The following is an 18608-nucleotide window of genomic DNA, read 5'->3' as shown; positions in this document are numbered from 1 at the left end:
CTTAGAAAGAGCTTGCCCTTCTCTTCGTCTCACTTTCACCCTCTTTAAAACGAGGGTCATTAAATTAGGCCAGCGATTTATAAAAACTTTTTTTTTTTTGCCATAGAATCCTTTCTTCAAATGAAATTTCATGAGGGAGCTCAGTGTACAAAAAGGACAGAAGTGCGGGGGCTTTAGCTGAAGTAAGGTTGAGTGGAGCCCCACACTTGGCCTCCCATCCCTTCATGGCAACTCCCAAATCACCTCTGAGGCGCCTTTTCAGATCCAGGGTGCAAGTTCCCGGCTTAGAGGCTGTCCATCAGCCTTTTCATTTCAACATTCAAAAGGTTCTAGAGAGATTTTTTTTTTTTTTTAATTTTTAAACAACGGACCTATAAGTTAGAGCACTCTTCTGTAACATTTCTGCACTGACTTCCTCATGACCATCCCATGACCCTGGGCATCGCAGAAAGTAGGCCACTTCCACTGGGGTCCGTGCTAATGGTGACTCTCCCCATGCTGGGTCTGTTTTTGGCTTCTGGAGCTCCCTAGCAGGTGGACTTCCCCTGTTGCATCAAATCTCCTTAGATATTTGCTGCCATTAGACTATCTTTTCCCAGGTGGAAATCATGTCTTCCTTCTTTAGATGTACTCATGTCCTTTTTATTCTTTTACTATTACTGTTATTATTTTGTATCTTGGTGCCTACACTGGATGTAGTGTTCCCAAGGCTCTCTGGCTGGCAGGGACCAGTGGAGCTCTGGGCTCTCATTCTGGCTGTAGTGTGTTACTCCTGCAGGTATTGTTACATACATTCACATTTCATTGTGTGCCTAGCAAAGTTCCCCAGTGCACTGCTATCAGCCAGGGTTTCCCTATGCTGTGTCTGTAACTTTAGAGTTTTGAACAAAAATATTCCATATCTTACACTTAATATTCAGTTTCTACCATCTTTTCTTCTTAAGCTACTAGGGATGGTTTACCCCTTTGCACACCTCTGGGTGATGAAATTTGAGCTCTGCTACTTCTCCAAAGTATTGCCTTTCCTGAAGTCCACCACTGGTAATTCACTCATTTGTTTCATGTCTTTAAGCATTACCCTCACTACCTACCTGCCCTTTTAAAATGTAAATATTCCTCTAGCAAGTAGCCTACTGTCTGGACCTTTTTTCTCACCTGGAAAGTGGGACTAGTTCCTGAGCCATGTGGTGCAGTGAGAGAAGCAGCGTTTGGGGAGTTATGCCTGAGGAGAAACACCAATGCCACCACTTTCTGCTTTGTACAAGTGACAATCTTCCCAGGCCCCAGTAAAATAATATATACTAGCTGCAAGAATCAGAGAGTGCTAAACAGAAAAGTTACCTTATAATTTTACAAATTCACAAGTGTCCTACTTTGTTAAAAATGTCTTGCATGGGAAGATGCTTCATAATTCATAGAACAGAGTCACCAAAGCAGTGCAAAAAATAACTGCAGAGGCAAAGCTATCTTACCATCCCATTTCCCAAGTAACTCTCTTACTGTCCCATTTCCTTGGGGACAGCAGAGAGTTTCTTCAACAATAAGTCACTGAGGGCCTGACACCCGCCAGCAGATGGCTAGGCTTTGGGGAAAACAAACTCCAGCAGACATAGCTCCTGCCTCATTGATGCTCTTGCCTCCAATGGCATACAGTCTACTGTGGCAGAGGAGACGATTGTGGGGTCAATCATGACACGCAGAAGTCAGCGGGAGAAGCAGAGAAGAGCTGGAAGAGCGGATTTAAGGCAGCCTGCAGGGCAAGCACAGCTTCAGTTGGGCAGCACTTGCTTATTTGTGTCTACGCTTCAGGTCTCAGGCTGGTGGGAGGGATGCGCTGTGGGTGGGGCTTTGCCCTCATGCTGCTCACAGTCTAGTAGGGAAAACATCTTACACTAGGAATCATACCCTGATTATTTAATTATAGTTTCTGCAGGATGTGAAACCTGAAGGGGCAAGTTGAAGACAGCAAAATGCCACCCTGCTGAAGAGAACATGAGGTCTGAAAGACAAGTTTTTGACTCTTTCTTAGCTTTGCTGTGTCTGCCCTCTCTCTTGTCAGAAGATGAATAGAATTATGGTGCCAGCACCACTTACTCACCCTAATGGTTCTAACCACCTTCTCAGGACTGGCAACTGGGTGTGAGTTCCACTCCACCGATCATCCTCTGTGTGGTGTTGGGTAAGCCACTTAAAGTTTTTCAGCCTCAAGTTCCCCACGTTTTATTGGGGGCAGGGGAATGATACCTACTGGAAACTGTGGCTGACGATGAACTGGCATGATGCCTGTGGAGTACTCAGTAAATGTTAGCTAGTATGATTATCCCCTGGTCCCTCCTAGGAGAACATTTTAGACACATTCTTGTAGAAGTTAGCAGCAGCTCACCTGCTCTAGGGATAGAGGTGAACAGTGGTTAATTCTGAAGCAAAGCTGTCTACTTTCAGAACTTATGAAATATCTCTGGCTCTTGGCATAGGGTACTTGGGGAGGGTTAAAGGACCAATCAGAGCTATTTGAGTTACCATGGCTACATAATTAAGAATCCGTGGACTTCAGGAAATTTCAAAAATCTGAGACAACTTGGCATGAAATATATATATATTTTTAAAATTTCCACTCACAAGTAGACTAAAAATACCCATGGAAGGGATTTTCCGTTCACGACCTGCTTTCAACATGGGCATTCTGCTTTCAGTCCATGGTGGAGGGTCAAAGACAGTGATGATAGTGTTGTTGCTAATGGTGACCAGAGGCTGGACATGTGAGATAAGGAGAAAGGGAAAAGAATTTCTCGGCTTATGGGCATAACTGAAAAAAAAAATCTGGTCACCAGGGTAAGAATCAAGTAGGTATGTGGACTTTTCTCCTCTATAAAGATGTCACAAGGTGCGTATGGCCGCTATGGGAGGTAAGGCCACCGCTGTCATTTGTATTGGGCAAAATTATTGCCCGGGGTTTGCAGGGGGCTGGTTTCATCACAGTTTGAGGGGATTTTCCTCCTTGGAAGGCAGCCTTCATCTAATGTTTCCCACATGTTGAAGGTGTTCAAAGTGGCCCAGGATTAGATTCAAGGGGATTCCCTGACATCTTCCCAGAGTGAGAGGTGCTTGAATCCTAATCTTCCTCTCTGAGTCTTCTGTTGAATTTGTATCTGTGGCTTGGAGGCTACAACCATTTCCTGAAGGTCCTGGGATTTACTGTCCTGAGGCTGGGGCACACTGATTTCACTCTGTCTCCCAGTCAGCCCCTTTAAAACCAGATGTGCCACTCACCTGGCTCTCAGAGAGGGTGCAGGTACAGCTCTGGTTTCCCAATCAGGGCTCCTGCCTATAGAGCACAGAGAAGTGTGTGCCTACTTTTCTGGAATGAAAATCAGCAGTAGTGACCTGACTGCTACCTCTAGTTTCATTCTTCTCTCTCCCGGGGCTGAAATTTGAACTTTTCTGTTTCCAGGCAGAGAGTTGCACCACCATGAGCCGACCTTTCCAGAGCACCATGAAAAATGATACATGCAGGGCTATTCTGTAAAATCAATAGACACCAATGCCAGCTGGGGGCTTCTCTACCATCTTGGCCATTCACCAAGACACTGTTTAAGGTTTCTACACTCAGTCAGCCCAGCCTGACTTCAGGCGGCAACACAACATAGCAGAAAGAGTAGCCGGGTTTTAGTTAGAAAGCTTGGGTCAAAGCCAGCTCTGCCCCTCACTTATGGAAAGACCTCAGATGAGTCACTTAATTTTTTTGAGCCTTTATTTCTCTATCCATAAAATGGAGCCAGTAATTCATAATTTGCATTGTTAGAGTGAGAATTAGAAGAGAAACCATAGGCAAACCCTCCCATCACATATGTGTTACATAGCCCTCAATATTAACTTTGTGTGTGGCTGTGTGTTTTATCATCACAAAGAGGTTGCATATTTAGAGCCAACTATATGTTTATAACCTACTTTTTACATTTCAAACTGAAGTGGCTTCAGTATGGAGGGGCTTGTGCTTTAGGTTAGCTGGATATTTTTTTCTATAAGAAAGCACAGCTAGATGTCTATAGAAATCTAGGGAGAGGAGAGAATAGGTGTTCTTAATTCACTGTAAGCACTAGAAAGGGTAGGATTAAGGGGGATATGTTTTTCATTCTGTCAGCTTGAATTCCCTTTCCAGATTCCATTCTGGTTATATGATCAGGCTACCGCTGAATTTATGGGTGGCCACAGTCTGCCTGGAGGGGCATGTTTAGTCAGAAAGGAAGTGCTTTCCTTCTAATGGCAGCACGAGAAGCAGAGAAGCACTCAGAAAGAACATGGCAGAATGTCTCTGGTTTGGTGACCTGGGTCTGCAACCTGGCTTCCTCACTCCGAGTTCTGGGACTCTGGAAAAGTTACTCAATCTCTCTGCTCACCAAGACCTTTCTTTTTCCAATAGGCACAGTCCATGCCTCAGAGACCTGTTGTGGATATTTAGTGAGATGATGTCCAGAAAGAGCCTATAGATTAGAGAGTAGGCTCATCATATATTTTGGCTATTACTGTCATTAAAATTAATCAAAATAATCAGCCTTGCTTAAGCCTTTTAAACTTCTCACACATACTCCTGTCTACTGCACTACTTGGGGAATTGCTCCTACTCCTGTTATAGAAGGTGACTCAGAAGGGCAAACATTCCCGTTGAAGTGCAGAATTTCGACCTGAATGCACACTTCCTGGCTTCGTGATTTGTAACTGTGTTTCGTGTTGTTAAGGTTCTGTAGAAATGTTCCAGAGGCTAAGAGCAATGGAGTTAGTTTTAGACCCTCTGACCCCATGTCAACCAAAGCAGCCCCCCATTCACCTGTCATATACTCAGGTTTCACCCTAAATACATTTGATGAATATTTCAATTGTTAAAAGTAAGCTTAAAAATCATTGTCTTAGAACATTAGTCTTGGACAAATCCTTGTAAATTGCTAAGCAGAAAAACCAAGAAAAGCCTCCATTTATTGAACCCTTACTATGTGTCAAGAGTTCACCATGTCTTATCTCATCTGAATGTTGCAAGCAAGAGCCCTATGGGATATAGACTGTCATCCTCTTCATACAAATGACAAAGCTAAGGGCTGGGAGTTAGTAACTTCTTGGAGTGGGGGGAGGGGGTGGTTAGTGGCAGATAAGATGGGGAAGCAAAGTTGTTTAAATAAAGCACAGAGGAAAAAAAATATCTTCAATGACTGTAAAGCTTGGCAATACCCCTTTCAATCTTTATCCAATTCACCCAGAAAATACTCACATCACGTACCCTTTTGTTCTCCCAAACTCAGTCATCCTCCTGAAATGCACAGGGCCAAGATTCACTCACTTGTATCTCTTGCAAAGGGCTCAGATGCATATGATGCCAGCACACTTTCCACTAGTTTATTTAGGACTGAACAAACTTTTCCCAGTCCTGAACTGGGCTCGCCATACCCCAGGACAAGGTGGAAACTGGCTGGGGTGGGCAGCAGTTTTCGTTTCTAAAGCACGTATGGGAAAGCTCCATAAAAAAGGGAGAAAAGGTCCACAAGAACATGAAAAAGAGGCATTCATTCTGTAGGCAAGGCGCCCCGTCCTGCTCTCCCGCCGGACAGAAAGCTTTTCCAACTAGTCCCCAGTAGCAGTGCACTTTATAGCCGACAGCTTTAGAATCTGCAAGTGCCTAAACCCAAAACCTAGTGACATTCTGGAATCAGAACACATTTACATCCAGCCCTGGGCTGCTACCTTTTCTCCCCGGCTGTGCCAACACAACCTCCTGTTTGTAAAATACAGCCAAGTCTCCAACCTGCCAGTCGCCAGCCTAGTAAGACGCTCCCAGACTGGGCGAGATAAAAAGGCGGGGGCTGGGGGCAGGCTGAGGAACGCACAAGAAACAATCCACAATTGGCTAAGTGCCTCTTTTAACTACCAGAGTGATGGCAGTTTTTGGCAATGACAATGATGATCCAAACTTCTAGTTACTGAGCAACTCACTGCCAATCTCTTTATACCTCATTCTCCTCATAACAACAGACGTTATTGTTCCCATTTTAAAGAAGTGGAAACTGAGGTCCCAGAAGATTATGGGCTTTTCTCAGGGTCATGTGCACGGTGGTGGTGGAGAAAAACAGAGTTGCCTCTGGCTTGGAAACCTGAGCTCTTAATCACCCTTCAACACTGATGGGTGAGAGGAGCCCCTGTGTGCTTTCCAAAATCCACCAGTGGGGAGGTCGGCTCCCTAACTGGGGGAAGTTGTTCCTCAGGGCTTTCTGTGATGAGAGGTGAGAAGGGAAGATGTAGGACACCACTAGCTCTAGGCACCCCAAACATTCATGTGTACTCCACCTGAGATCAGCGAATCGGGAGGTATCCACAATACATCCCCCCGCCCTTAAGAACCGAAGCTGGGGTTCACCACTCTTGGACTGGCCCTAGGAGTCACCTCCTCTCTCCTGCCCCAGCCTTCATCTCTTTGCTTGTCTGACCACAGGGTGGATGCTGCTGAGGATCAAATGAGGGGACGGTACAAAACTCTTTGTGAACTGTAAAGGCTGTTTGGATGTGAAATTTTGTTGTTCTCTCTAAAGCTATATCGCTCTCCCCATAACCCATCCCAGAGTAATTTTATGAGGAAACTCCCCTTTAAAACTTTACTTCCCTAACTCTCAAAGAAAGAATATCCACAGGTGAATTGACCAGGCAAGGGGTTAAGAGAAAATTCTTACTTTCCTATGCAGAACGGCAGAGATAAGAATTTTACAAAAAGTTCCTTCCAAGTGTGAGTATTCATAGAGCTAAAAAAACATACAAAAATGAAAGACGGGGGCGGGGGGCCTGGGGAGGGGGGCAAGTTAGGAACAGTAAGGTGCATCTGATCACAACCAACAACGCATTCCCGCTTTTGCCGGCGGTGAAAATAAAGCAAAAGTTTTATAACGATAAAACCACAACCCATTTGGTACCAGGAATGCAAACAGGACATCGTAACGATCTTGGGTGATGGGAGTGAATCAGACTTACCTTTCCGCAGTGGGAGAGACCTAGATCCTTGAGTGAGCCAGGTCCGTGGAAGAAGTACCTGGGCGAGAGCAGCGGCGGGTTCCCACGTGCGTGGCCCCCAGAGTCCCCCCAGCCGCGCTGTCTTTGTGCCGACTAGAGGCGCGGGCGCGTGTCTGCGCGCGGGAGAGGCGGGTGACAGTAGGCAGGCTGTGGCCAGTGCAGCCAGCTTTGGCTGGCTTATATAGCGAGCTCCTTCCTCTGTAATGGGACGCCTCGCCTCCAGACATCCTTTCCCACTTTTTCAGTTGGCGAATTAAAGGAACAGCCCTCCCAGCGGAACAGGGTTAGCTCATGAAAGACGCACTCGCTCCTGGCTCTCGGCCACGGAAGGAACCCATTTGCATACAATTTATGGCGAAAGTAGGAATTCCTGCTCCCCCGCCTCCTACCCTCGACAGACACAGAGTAGTTGTTAGTAAAGTGTGATTTTTGCTTTGCTCCGCACGCGGGTTTTCTAACTGTGAGACAGAAGCCCGAGGAGACGAGCGAGAGGGAGCAGGACTAGCAGCTCAGGCTCCCCGGGACCGCGGCTCACCTGGCTCAGGGCAGCAGCTGCTCAGTGGCTCCTTGGAGAAAGCGGAGAAGGCGCTGGAACTGCAGCTGAGTTCCTGGAAAGAGGAGATAAAGCCCTGTAAAAGCCTGGGGCGTTTAGGGTTTCTCTGGGCCAGCAAAGAGATAACCCAGGATTAGTTCTCAGCAGGTGGGGACCGCGCTGGGAGCAGAGATCAGTCCTGCCTTTCCCAGGTGGGAGCCAGCCATGCCCAGCTGCCTGAAGGCGTCTTTGTTCCAGCCCCAGTGTCCTACTACAGGGGAGGCATTTTGACACTGTTCCTGCCCTGGTCCTGGTGGGGTCTTCTCAGCTGGATGCCCTGGGGGAAGGGTTTCTGAGGTTTTCTCTCAGTGCTGCTAGGTGTTCCCCACAACCTTTTCTTTAAAGAAAAGTAGTAACTTAAAAGGGTAACAACTTAATCTTTGAGCCATAAGCTGCGCCTTTGCTTTCCAGCCTGCTGTGGATTGCTTCCAAGCTCTGAGTCATCTGTTCGCGTGGTGGTTAGCATGCATTGAGTATCAGCAGCGCGCACAGGGGCATTTAAGGGAGCGGGGAAGTAGCACTTCACCCATGCTGGAGGGATTTCTGGTCTTGTTGCAGCACATAGTAGTTTGTGATAGTGGAGGGAAATGAAACATCAGGTCACCTGCAACTACCACTGAACCCTCCTCTATTAAATCTTTATTAGTGCTGCACAGGGTAGTTTATGAACACTGTTTCCTTACATCCTTGCAACCACTAAGTGTGATAGGTTCAGCTGTCTCCTTTTTACAGATGAAGAAACTGAGGTCTAGAGAAATAAGGTTACTTCACTAAGGACATACACCTGGGAAGTGTTTAGATTCCAACCACTGTGCTCCTCAGTTCTTTCCATTACGCATTACTGTCCAGGAATAGGGTATGATGGTATTCAAACAATAGTTTATGCCCTCCCCACTAGATTGTTACAACATTTGTGTAGAAATCACTGTCATCTTTGAATATGGAAAATATATTTCTTTGTTCCATAAAGCTAATTAGGAGAGATCTTTGATTTTTTTTTTTAAATAACTGCTAATAATGGCGGTCTCAATTATCTACTTATTTCCAATACTAAATGATATCATCCCCACAATTATTATTATTGCTGTGATCCTCTGTTTCCCCATCTGGAAAAAAGCAGGACAAGATTAGGTCATCTCTATGGTTGCTTTGGCTCCAGAATTTTAGGATTCTCTGCTCAAGTGACCCTTCCAGACAACAAGAAAGCCCATAAATAGACATGTAATAAAACAGCTCATTTGGACTTTTAAAACCATTTTGGCTGATTCAAATATTAGTTGTTTTGGAAGTTTTTAATTCTATGCTGTAGCCAAAGCATATTTCAGTAGCACGAGGCTATGTCTTTCAACCAGCAGTGAATGCTTCCATGCCTCTTGGCTTTCCTAAGTCTGCTGGGTTTATCTCCTGGGTTAGAGAATAAAATGTTAGAATAGTGTATAATACATGTTACATGGTATATAAACTATGTATGCATATAATATATAATCAATCTATATTTGTAATTATGTGTATTAAATAAGACAGGAGAGTATCATCTAACTGGATGATAAATATGGCTTTTTCTGGGAATGTTCTAAACCCAAACCCCTCTCCCAAGCCCTCCTAGGATTCTACAATCATTGACTAGTGTCTACTGCAAGTGGTTTAGCCAATCATGGGGAAAATAAAGCCAAATATGACCAGGCTGGCCCTCAAGGCAAGAAACAGGCTAGTGGAGCTGACAGGTAACAACTATCGCAAGCAGTGTATTCTGGTAACATAGAAATGATTAGCTTTATTTATGTATCTTTAGAAGAGGCTACTTATAAAAGCCATTTTCTCTAAAAAGCTATACCTAAGCCACACCTTGGCATTTGACTGAGGAGGGCCCAGACAAGTACTTGTTTTCCATCCCTGGACCTTTTGCAGTCTTTATTCCAGGCAAATGGGTCTGTATGTATCATATGCTGTCCAACACCTCAACCTTTGCTTATGCTGCACATCACGTAGAATCCCCACTTCCCTATCCTCACATCTATTTATCACCCATTTCTGATCTGACTTCACTATGGAGCTTCCTAGATAGATTTCTTCCATAATAATTTCTTCCACACACTATAATATCTGTCATTCTATTAGGACATTCATTGCTTCTACATGGTATAATTATGTATGTATATTTTTAGATTTCCCTCCTAGACTCCAGGCTTTCTGCAGTCAGTGATCCCATCAGCCTAGCACAGAGCATTGGGTGTTGTAGAAGTACGGTCAATGTTTAATGAATGAGTGGAGTAAAGGGAGAGCAAATAAATGTTTGGCATGTTGTGCTTTATAATTAAATTCATTCCTTTTGACCCATAGAGGCTGAGAAGGAAACTGGATTATGGTGTCCAGTTCACAGGTCAGGAAAGGACCACAGAGATGAAAAATTACTTACCTGAGGCTTCTATGCCTGCTTCCCATGCAGATGGCCATTACAGTCAGAACTGAGCAACTAAACCACACCAGACATTACAGCAGAGGATGTTTATGGAAATTAATAACCATTTATCCTCTTGTTTGGCAGAGGTCCTACCTCTTGTCATCTGATCTCTGATGGTTGCATTCTTCTCGGTGCCATAAACACTTTTTTCCATGTGATAGGGCAGAACAAACGGATATAAACACCACCTCTGCATTGACTTCCCTGCCAAAAACTGAAGTTGTTGTTGCTTGTTTGCAATTATTATTCACGAGTTGCTGATGGAGGCTGTGGTTTGGAGGCCAGAGGGAGCATGGGAATTTGCCTCAGGTGAGATCATTCTCATTTCCTTAAAAGCCTGTTAAATGTAATATCATACATACTGTGTCCCAGGCAGATCAGCCAATGAGTTAAATATTGGTCAAGACTAGCCCTAGCTGAGGAAACTGAGTGTACACTCCCCTGCGGGATCACCTGCTTCCCACTCTGATGATGCACTCCTTCACTACTCCCCACGTCCTCCTCCTGTTCTTGGGATTCATCTAGTGTGCTAACTCCAGTCCAAAGGTCCCCTGTGACTGTACAATTGCCAGAAATCTCTCCCAAAGCAATGAAGGAGCCCTGATCCAACACAGTGGGCCAGTCATTCAGTTAGATGCATTTTCTTAGAGTCAAGGTTTCCCAACTTGTCTGCAGATCTTTGCTGAGTGCTTTGCCTTTCCGTCTCTTCTCACTTTTCTTTAGACAACAAAGAACAAAAATTTCAAAGACTTTAACAAGTGAGTGGCAAGACAGATGAGAGCTTCCCTGACTGATGGAATAGGGCAAGTCAGCTGCACCATCAACCAGTAAGTTGATTGTCTGGTCAGCACAGCAGAGTAGAAAGAGCTTTGGTTGAGGGTGGGTCCACGTCCTGATGCTGCACCAACTTACTGTGTAACTACTGAGCAAACCTCGGTGCTCCCCTGCCCCTCAGTGTCCTGGTTATCAAATGTGCAACACCTGAGTGTCTTAGGAACTCAAACATTTTAAGTAAAAATTGTAAAGAAATAATTTAGAAGCCTTTGAGCCTTTGCACATTCAACTCCCTAGAATGATCACTGCCTCATCCACATGGCAAAGTCCTTTATTATTTTTTTAAGATTTACTTCTTGGTATTTCTTCTAAGAAAGTTTCCATGACCCTTACGTCCAGAGAGCAGGGCCCCGCCTCCATGCTCATCCACTCTACCATTTTTGATGTTTGGCATGTTGCACACTGTATTTACCTTGCCTCTTTACCCTACCAGCCCGGGGACACCTGAGGGCCTTTTCATCTACTTATTAGCAGATCTGTTTATAGCCAGCACCTGTTTATGGCTGGTGCCTCTGCCATGCCATTTGTCAATTATTTTGAATATCATTCTTGCATATCATAGTTTTTAGAATAGCATATGGCCTATATTAGATTTTGGAGGTAAATAATAAAAAAATCTAGAAATGATTTATTAAATGATTAGAGTCCTGAATTGTTATCATTGATTTACTCGTCCATTTCGCCAGCTGGTCTGTGAGAGCTCCTTGAAGGCAAGGACTGCACTTCTCATCTGTACATGCCCAAAGCACTGGGAAGTCAATGTTTCCAAGAAATGACTTATCAATTGATTGGCTGTGTGACAGAAAAGGTGGAAGAGGTGTAATATTGGCACAAGCAGTCTTGGGTTCCACTCAGCATGACTACTTACAATGTGAATGACTTTGAGAAAAACATGTCTCCTCTCTGAAGCTCAGTTTCCTCTTTTGCGAAATTGGGATAAAAATCTATAACTTGAGTACTTCCCAGAGTCGGTGTAAAGACCAAGTAAAAGAGTGGGAGAGAAAGTGCTTAGCAAACCGTGATGCCCTATGTAGAGATTTTTGATGCCGAATCAGGTAGGGTCCCCCCACCGCCACCACCAGAAATCCCGGTGAAAAGCTCACTCTCTGCATAGCTGTATTATGCATATGAAAGCGTGAGTCCCAGCTTCTATCTGAAGCATTTCTGGGCTTTGCAGGGGTTAGTAGCAGAGAGAGGGGAGTCGAAACCCCCTGGTGCTGCCTTGTTAACACTTTCTAAAGACTGCCTCTTAGCTGGAGGTTGAAGAGAAAGAGGGAGAGTTTAAAAGACCAGCATTGGCCAATGCTAAGTTAGAAGATCTGGAGTTATGGAGTCCCTGCAGGGGTCCCCAAACTATGGTGAGTTGTATAATTATTTCATTATATATTACAATGTAATAATAATAGAAATAAAGTGCACAATAAATGTAATGTGCTTGAATCATCCTGAAACGCCACCCCCCACCCCCTGGTCTGTGGAAAAATTGTCTTCCATGAAAACAGTCCCTGGTGCCAGAAAGGTTGGGGACCGCTGCCCTAGAGAGCCGGGGAGGCAGCTTTGGTCATGTTTACTGGTCTGAGCCCAGGCAGAGAAAATAAACAGCTTTGAAATCAATGCAAATTGAATTTCTTTGTCTGAATTTCCACAGCTGGGTTAGGTACTTGTGAGGAAGTATAATTTATCCCTTTTCCTTATTTTTGCCCTAGGTTTTAGATTTCTTTTGTGGGTAACAAAGGATAATAGTGGCTAACACTTACCCAGCCATTCCTGTGATCCAGGCACTGTTTAAGCAGTTGGCATGTATTACATTCTTGAATCCTTACAGTCAGCATATTGAGTAAGTCCTACCATTATTCCCACTCTCAAGATGGGGGTTTTGAGGTATGGAGAGGTTGAGTAAATGTCCAAGGTACATGGGGAGTAAATATCAGCAAGAAGATTCAAATTCACCAAGAGGACTCCAGCCCCCTGCTTTCTAACTATTATTAAGGGTGCTTTCTTATGTATTTAATTTAATAATTCCCCAAAGGCAAGGATGGCATTCTTGTACTTATGGACCATGCTAAGGGCCTGAGAAATTTGTGCATAAAGATCTAGTGAGGGAACAAGGGCTTTAATTATGTTGCTTTGTCTATATTTACGCTAATACTGAAATTGTAGGACCATCTAGCTTGGAGTTGGTTCCAATTCTAATTCAACAACTAATTAATTATGAAAAGGAATGAGGCCTTGGGCAAATTACTTAACTCCTTTGTTATAGGTTCCTCATCTGTAAAATGGGTACAATAATAACTGATACTTCTTAGAGTTAGTCCTAGGATTAAAGGAACTACACTTAGTCAAACGTTTATGCTGTTGCTTGCTACATTCTAAGAAATCTCAAAATGGTGGCCTTTGGCTATTATAGACAAGTCACTTGTTCTACTCTAAGCCTTTATTTTCATGGAAAAGATAATCTCAGAGCTATATTCCAGAAATGTGCTGACTACAATAAGAAGTGTCAATAAAACAGATGTACAAGCAAATAAACAATATATAGCTCCTTTCGTGATGGGCCCTGAGATTTCCAGGTTGACCAAACTGTGCAGGTCACTCTATCCACTCAAACATTCTTCATAAATTTCCCCTCTATCCTGCTACACTCATGCAACGTGCACACACATGAGCTCACTGAAACGAGTATTTTCCTGAAGGGATGTCTCGTGTTGCTCTGAGAGAGAAATAGTGTTAACTATTAATAGTGTTAACTCTTTCTGGGAGACATAGTATGAACTTCCTTTGAAAAGTGGAACTACACCTGCCCATCCATTCAATCACAGGCTTTGAAGAAGGGCCCTTTCTTTCACTGTTTTCCAAGCCTTTGCACATTCTGTTCCTCGGGCAGAAAAATTTTCCTTATTCAGTCCACTGGGTGGTATCTTTTGCCTTGGAGATGGGAGCTACCTTGGCAGGGTCTAGAGGATCATGGAGCAGCGTCACCGAGGTATGTGAACCACTCTCCTCCTTGGAGAGTACACTGGACTGGCCCTTTGTCCCAACTGGGCAGTCCTTACCTTGACAATTCCCCCACCCCACAGCTTCCCAATAGCAGAAGTGGTGGTAAATGGACCCACTTATATCTGTTAATAACATTACAAAGCCTTGACGTTATCTCCACCCTCATGCCAGGCTACCCTCATGGTACAAGTGAGGGGACGGAGGTGAGGAGAGGTCAAGAGTCCTGCTTAAAGTCACACAGCCAGTGTGTGATTTGACAGAAGTTCTCCACATGCCAATTACTGGGCCGTTTGTTTTCCATGGCAGCAACCATCTATAAAGAGTGTTGTCAGCTTGCTGGGGCACAGCGGTACAACAGAAGAAGGTCAAGATCTGACACTAGACAGATTGGGTTCAATTGTAGTTCTGCCATTTACTAGTGTGTGACCTTTTTCAAATTCCTTCACTTAGGTGAGCCCCGTCTTGTATCTGTATCTGTAAAATGAGAGTGAGAAACAGTTCACTTCATAGGGTTGTTAGGAGGATTATGGGAGACTGAAAAATGATCCCCTAAGATGTCTGTGTCCTAATTCACGCATCTGTATTACTTTGTATGACAAATGGGACTTTGCAGCTGTGTCTAAGTTAAGGATCTTGAGGTGCAGATATCATTCTTGTTATAATTACAAGTGTCCTTATAAGAGGAGGGCAGAGAGAGAATTGACTACAGAAGAGGACAAGGCAATGTGACCAGGGAACAGAGCATGGAGTGAAGTGGCCACAAGCCAAGGGATACCAGCAGTCACCAGAAGCCGAAATAAGCAAGGAATGGATTATCTGCTGGAGCCTCCAGAAAGACCAGCCCTGTTGACGGTTTGATTTTAGATTACTAAAACTCACTCTCCACAACTATAAGAGAATACATTTCTGTTGTTTTAAGTCCCTTAATTTGTGGTAATTAGTTAGAACAGCACTAGGAAACTAATACGAGGACTAAATGGGGTAATATCTCTGCCTCGTTCATGACAGGGCCTTACAAATGGTAATGTTTAGTGTTGCTCTGAGAGATTATGTGCCTGGGGGAAATAGCACTAACCTCCTCTGAAAACTGGAGCTGCATTTCCATAGAGATGCAGTTCTATGATGTAAATCTGCATCTCTAGGTTTTCAAATACCTTTTTTTCACATCTCCTATAATATGACATTTTAGGTGTAGGCTGGAGGGCAGGGGAGGAGAGGGAAACTGGAGGGAGTTGCAACCACTACCATTAGCCTGACAGTTCTGAAGTGGCCTGTTGATGCAGGAGCTTTGCAGTGTTGAGAGGTTTCACCCACAGTGAGGAGTAAGGCTGGACCCGCACATTGCATTCTTACCATTCCAGGGTCAGCCTGGCTCCAACAAGTGTCAGGCTTATCTGGGTAGCCGCTCATCCGTAACTTACGAGATTCACTCACAGCACACTTTTGTCAAGTGTGGAAAGAGCTAAGAGATAATCATGCTAGAGTTAAAGATAAGAAAGTGAGGCCCAAAGCAGTTGCCTGCATTGCCCACCCATTGTGAACTATGGTAAAGCTAAGATCCAGGTCTGCTTATTTGTTAAACAGTATTCCATGTGGAGGAAGGAACTTGTCTAGATTAGTGTAAGACCCACAAAAACCAAAGGAGTTTATTGCTTTAAAAAAAATCCTTTACGAACTTTAGAAATGATGAGAAAACTACAAAACACTGAGGAAGGAAATTGCATAGGATGTAAACAGATGGAAAAACATACTCATGGATTGGCAGAATCAACATTGTTAAAGTGTCTGTGCTACCCAAAGTGATCTATAGATTCACTCCATTAAAATAGCAACATAATTTTTTTGCAGATCTAGAAAAAATAGTTCTATGCTTCGTATAGAACCACAAAAGACCCTGAATAGCCAATGCAACCTTATGCAATAAGAACAAATTGAGAGGCATCACTTTACCAGATTTCAGGCTAGACTACAAGCCTGTAATAACCAAAACAGCATGGTACTAGCATAAGAACAGAGATATAAACCAATGGATCAGAACAGAGAACCCAGATATAAAACCATCCTTGTATTGCCATCTGATTTTTGATAAAGCAGACAAAAACATACATTGAGGAAAAGAATTCCTATTCAATAAACAATGCCGGGAAAATTCGATAGCCACATATAGAAGACTGAAAAAGGATCCACACCTCTCACCACTCACAAAAATCAACTTGTGATGGATAACAGACTTAAACATGAAACTGTAAGAATTCTAGAAGAAAATGTTGGAAAAAACTCTTGCATACATCGGCCTAGGCAAAGAATTTATGAATAAAACCCAAAAGCAATCACAGCAACAACAAAAATAAATAAATGGGACCTGTTCAAATTTAAAAGCTTTTTCACATGGAAATGATCATTCAAGTGAATAGACGACCTACAGAATGAGAGAAAATATTTGCATTCTATATGTCTGATAAAGGGCTCATCACCAGAATCTACAAAGTACTCAAGCAAATCAGCAAGAAAAAAATCAAACACCCCCCCCATTAAAAAGTGGGCAAAAGCCATGAATGGAAACTTTTCAAATGAAGACAGACTAATGGCCAACAAACTCATGAAAAAATGCCCAATGTCTCTGATCATCAGGGAAATGCAAATCAAAACTACAATGAGATAACACCTAACTCCAGTGAGAATGGCGTTTACTAAGATGTCCCAAAACAATAGATGCTGGAGTGAATACAGAGAGAAAGAAACACTTATACACTGTTGGTGGGACTGCAAACCAGTACCACCTCTATGGAAAAGAGTATGGAGATACCTCAAAGAACCAAAAGTAGACTTACCATTTGATCCGGCAATCCCACTACTAAGTATTTGCCCAAAGGAAAAAAAGACATTTTATAAAAAAGACATTTGCACTTGAATGTTAACAGCAGCACAATTCTCAATCATGAAGATGTGGAAACAACCCAAGTGCCCACCAATACACGAGTGGATTAATAAATGTGGTATATGTATACCATGGAGTACTACTCAGTCATAAGAAAATTGTGATCTAGTATCTTTTGTAGCAACCTGGATGGAACTAGAGATCATTCTTCTAAGTGAAGTATCACAAGAATGGAAAAACAAACACCACGTGTACTCAATACTAAATTAGAACTAATTGATCAACACTTACACACACATATGGAAGTAAAACTCAACAGAAGCAAGTTGGGGGAGGAGGAGATGGGTAAATTCACACCTAACAGGTACAATGCACACTATCTGGGTGAAGGGCACACCTACCACTCTGACTCAAACTGTACAAAAGCAAATTATGTGTAACCAAAACGTGTGCACCACCATAATATTCTAAAATTAAAGAAAAAATCCTTTACACAGATTACACTTCTTCTACTTAGATAGAAAAGACATAAAAAGGGGACCTGGAGGAGGTGGACACACGCCAGGCTCTGTTCTCCCTCTGTACTTCTGTGCACAGTACACAAGTCCCATTTCTCTCCAGCTTCTCTCTGGGTTCTGTTGCACACAGTGATCTCATCAGATGTGGCTGTGGTGTCTGGGGGACAAAGGAGCCCCTTAGTGAGACACCAAGCAAGGTTTTCAGACACTGTCTCAGATAACAGCCTCTGTAGGGGAAGTTCAAAGGCTTTCTAAATTCTCTGGAACACCTGCCCAGGCCAGGGTTGGACTTGACTTGCGGATGAATGGTATATGGGAAGTGCTCTTGAGTGAGTGTAGAGAGATGACTCATCGTTTGAGGCAGATGATAGAAGATTCCCCTCGTGGAAATACTTTATAAGGAAATTATGGTGAAGGCTTGATAATCCCCACGGACAGGAGGGGGTGGGGGCCAGGATGAATCAGTGAGACAGCTGCATTGTAGAAGACCATCTGAGGGGTGCTTACTTTGAACTATATTCTGCCAGTGGCTCATCTAAGCTAGTAAAGTGTTGCCAAGGAGATATCTTCAGAGAGCCTTGTTTAATGAGCAGAAATCAGTAGTAAACGGTTGCTTTCGAAGGAAGTGGAAGTACTTTGGCTTACTTTAGCAAGTTGCAATCTTGTTTGCACAGTTAATCTAATAACTAATTCATGTGAAATTGCTCATGTTCAACCATATTTGGCCTACAAAAATGGTACTCGAATATGATTAAACTTAATGCATTCCAAGCCCTACCACCAAAGCTGTGACAAAGATAAATTCCAGGGCAGACCTTGGCTAAATTTAAAACCATTCTGCCCACTGTCACTCTTGTGATGGAAAGACAGGCCAGATTGGTGTGGGGGAGGGTCTTTGTGAAGGACAGTGAGGTAGCCCAGCGATTGTAGTTCTGACAGCCATGGTTGGCAGATGGGTTCCTTTTCCCCATCTGCGGATACTGTGCTGATATCAAAGCTATGTGTAGAACCTACGTAGAGCAGAAGACACTCAATCAAGGAGATGTCACAAGCTGATGTTGAGTGTCAGAGTACAGGTTCAGGCCTTTTGAGAGCCAGGGAGATGAACAGGGAGCATGGATGAAAGGCATGGGGTCCTTGAACCCACATCTGGGCAAGTGCGTGAATGGATGGTTGTTTTCTAAAGGGTCCCCATGGGAAAAAGGACTTTCGCTCTACCCCTCCTGCCACTGGGAATCCCCTACCAATAGTGTGTGGTAATTTTTATTGAGCATTTACTACGTG

At 43.6% G+C, this 18608-nt stretch overlaps 1 protein-coding gene across 1 annotated transcript in view; it reads right to left on the bottom strand.

Annotated features, from left to right (window-relative positions):
• The window catches only part of LOC105826415 (tenascin-like), a gene marked incomplete at its 3' end in the record, with an annotated part of 39369 nt that extends 32070 nt beyond the window's left edge, over window positions 1–7299 (bottom strand). Inside the window, exon 1 of the mRNA XM_012664388.1 lies at window positions 7006–7299. The remainder of the gene's footprint in view (window positions 1–7005) is intronic.
• Between the last annotated feature and the right edge of the window lie 11309 nt (window positions 7300–18608).

Source organism: Propithecus coquereli, unplaced genomic scaffold (genome assembly GCF_000956105.1).
Source record: "Propithecus coquereli isolate 6110/MARCELLA unplaced genomic scaffold, Pcoq_1.0 Scaffold89, whole genome shotgun sequence".
Lineage (NCBI taxonomy): Eukaryota > Metazoa > Chordata > Mammalia > Primates > Indriidae > Propithecus > Propithecus coquereli.
This window is presented reverse-complemented; position numbering and strand designations above follow the sequence as displayed.